Genomic DNA, 3,108 nt, shown 5'->3' with positions numbered 1-3,108 from the left:
CTGTCTGCAAAAATGACTTACACAGAGCTCTTTATAAAGTCTGCAGAAGGTCCAGAAAAACCATTATTTGGGAGACAAAAGGGCTGGAAAGATATAAAAAGGGAAAACTTCCTCTATATTTTGCTCAGAATTTGAGAGAGATATTCTGCTCTGAGCCTGCTAGCATAATAAAAACTCCTAATTAATTGGCTCTTTAAGGTGTTCTATGTTTCGCTTGCTGATTTACAATATAACAAGACATCCCAAGTGCTCAGCACGCCTTCGAGCCCGGCGACTTCCCAGCTATCAGATCCTCCGACTTGCCTTACAGCATGGCCCCCAAATGCCAGTCCTCGCTCTCACTTCAAACGAAGAAACTGAAACTGGCTTCAGCCCCCAAGCCAGAGAAGAAGCCGATCCCTCCGGACGTGCCGAAGGGAGAAAAAGAACAGCAAGAAGCGATTGAACATATTGATGAAGTACAAAATGAAATAGACAGACTTAATGAACAAGCCAGTGAGGAGATTTTGAAAGTAGAACAGAAATATAACAAACTCCGCCAACCATTTTTTCAGAAGCGGTCAGAATTGATCGCCAAAATCCCAAATTTATGGGTAACAACATTTGTCAACCACCCACAAGTGTCTGCACTCCTTAGGGAAGAGGATGAAGAGGCGCTGCATTATTTGACAAGAGTTGAAGTGACAGAATTTGAAGATATTAAATCAGGTTACAGAATAGATTTTTATTTTGATGAAAATCCTTACTTCGAAAATAAAGTTCTCTCCAAAGAGTTTCATCTGAATGAGAGTGGTGATCCATCTTCAAAGTCCACTGAAATCAAATGGAAATCTGGAAAGGATTTGATGAAATGTTCAAGTCAAACAGAATAAAGCCAGCAGGAAGAGACAGCATGAGGAACCAGAAAGCTTCTTTACCTGGTTTATTGACCATTCTGATGCAGGTGCAGATGAGTTAGGAGAAGTCATCAAAGATGATATTTGGCCAAATCCTTTACAGTACTACTTGGTTCCTGACATGGATGATGAAGAAGGGAAAGGAGAAGAAGATGATGATGAAGAAGAAGAGGAAGGGTTGGAAGATATTGATGAAGAAGGGGATGAGGATGAATGTGAAGAAGATGAAGATGATGATCGAGGGGGAAGAAGGAGAGGAAGATGAAGGAGAAGATGACTAATGAACACTGATGGATTCCAACCTTTTTTAATTTTCTCCAGTCCCTGGGAGCAAGTTGCAGTCTTTTTTTTCTTTTTTCTTCCCCCCTCTCTTGTGCTCAGTTTCCCTGTTTTTGAGGTCTCTTTTTCTCTCCTTTACACCATGTTTCTCACCTTCTTTGGGGGTGGGGGGATGTACCTTGAGCAGAATACAGTGGGAAAAGAATCTTTGTCCCTTTCTGTTCCAAATTCATTTTTATCCCTTCCTGTCTCAAGAAAAACTTAATGGAATCAACACCACTGTGCTCTGTGGGAAAAAAGAAAAACCACCTGCTCCCTTAGCTCTGCTGGGAGCTGGAGGTTGCTAGGCCCCTGTGTAGTAGTGCATAGAATTCTAGCTTTTTTCCTCCTTTCTCTGTATTTTGGGCTCAGAGATTACATTGTGTCTCTATGTGAACATGGACAGTTAACATTTACCAACATGTATCTTTCTACTTTCTCTTGTTTAAAAAAAAAAAAAAAACTTAAAAAAGGGAGGGGTTATAGAAGGTGAGCAAAGGGTGGGTGTGAGATGTTTGGGTGGGTTAAGTGGGCATTTTGACAACATGGCTTCTCCTTTGGCATGTTTAATTGTGATGTTTAATGGACATCCTTGCAGTCTAAGATGACACTTTTAAAATAAAATTCTCTCCTAATGATGACTTGAGCCCTGCCACTCGATGGGAGAATCAGCAGAACCTGTAGGATCTTATTTGGAATTGACATTTCTCTATTGTAATTTTGTTCCTGTTTATTTTTAAAATTTTTTTTTGTTTCACTGGAAAAAAAAAGATGATGCTCAGTTTTAAACATTAAAAGTGTACAAGTTGCTTTGTTACAATAAAACTAAATGTGTACAAAAAAAAAGACATCCCCATGTAGCAGGACAGTAAGAAGCTAGAAAAATCCCTGGACAAGTGGAATGGGAAAATTGAGACAGGACATGTAAAACAAGGCCAAAGAGTTTGGGCAGTTTCTAGCCAGCTTGTGAATTGCAAGACCTTATCTACCCTACCCAAGGACACTTAAGAACAAATGGTTTATACCTCTTCTCCCTAACCAGGAAATACATAGTTTAAATCACCCTGGCATGGGAAAAATAGAGAACAAAGACCCAAATAATGCCATTTTTGCAGCTAAACCCAAGGACAGATGAAGTTGGAAAACAAATAACAAAAACCACATTAAAGACAGACAGACCTAAGATAAAAGTAAAACAGGCCAAAGAATAAGTCAAAACTCTTCTATACCCTCATTTTAATACATCGGCATATTAAAAATACACATGGAAAGGTGATGAATATTATACTGAAACTCTCAGCACACCTAAGGACAATTGCCTGAGGGCAACTTAAGTCATAATCCTATCAATCTATAGGTAGAGGTGGTCTCTGAGGCTTTGAGACTTTGCCTGATCTAATTAGTCAGAACAGCATTCAACACTGTCCTGCACTAGAGATTGAGAGGTGTAGCAGATCTACCTAATACATAGTCACAAACCCAAATAGGCAGCCAAAATTAGGAGACAAAGAAACAAACCCCAAATGAAAGAACTAGGGAATTTTCCAGAAGAAGAGATAAATGAAGCAGAGATAAGAAATTTATCTGGGAGGAGATCCAAGATGGCGGCGTAGGTAAACACCTAAACTGCTGCCTTGCACAACAATTTCAAAACTACAACTAAAAGACAAAACGTCTATCACCCAGAACCACAGGAAAGCTGGCTGAGTGGAAGTTCTACAACTAGAAGGAAAGAGCAAACAGCATTGAGGGGTGCACAAGCACTGAAAAGCTGAGGTACGGAGACGCGCGAATCGGGTTGGTGACGGGTGACTGGGAGCGCTGCTGTTTTCAACCCGAAGGGAGATAAGCTCCCCATTACTCCGAAATCGTTTCTGGGGAGACGCAGGGGACC

General features: G+C 40.5%; 1 pseudogene across 1 annotated transcript; it reads left to right on the top strand.

Annotated features, from left to right (window-relative positions):
- The first annotated feature begins 311 nt into the window (after nucleotides 1-311).
- On the top strand, nucleotides 312-1,177 carry LOC308235115 (protein SET-like; annotated as a pseudogene). Its single transcript has one exon. The product of its transcript is annotated as a protein SET-like (transcript).
- The last annotated feature ends 1,931 nt before the right edge of the window (nucleotides 1,178-3,108 follow it).

This window comes from Plecotus auritus, assembly GCF_963455305.1.
Source record: "Plecotus auritus genome assembly, chromosome: 10".
Lineage (NCBI taxonomy): Eukaryota > Metazoa > Chordata > Mammalia > Chiroptera > Vespertilionidae > Plecotus > Plecotus auritus.
The sequence above is the reverse complement of the archived record's forward strand: the minus strand, read 5'-3'. Positions and strand labels throughout refer to the sequence as shown.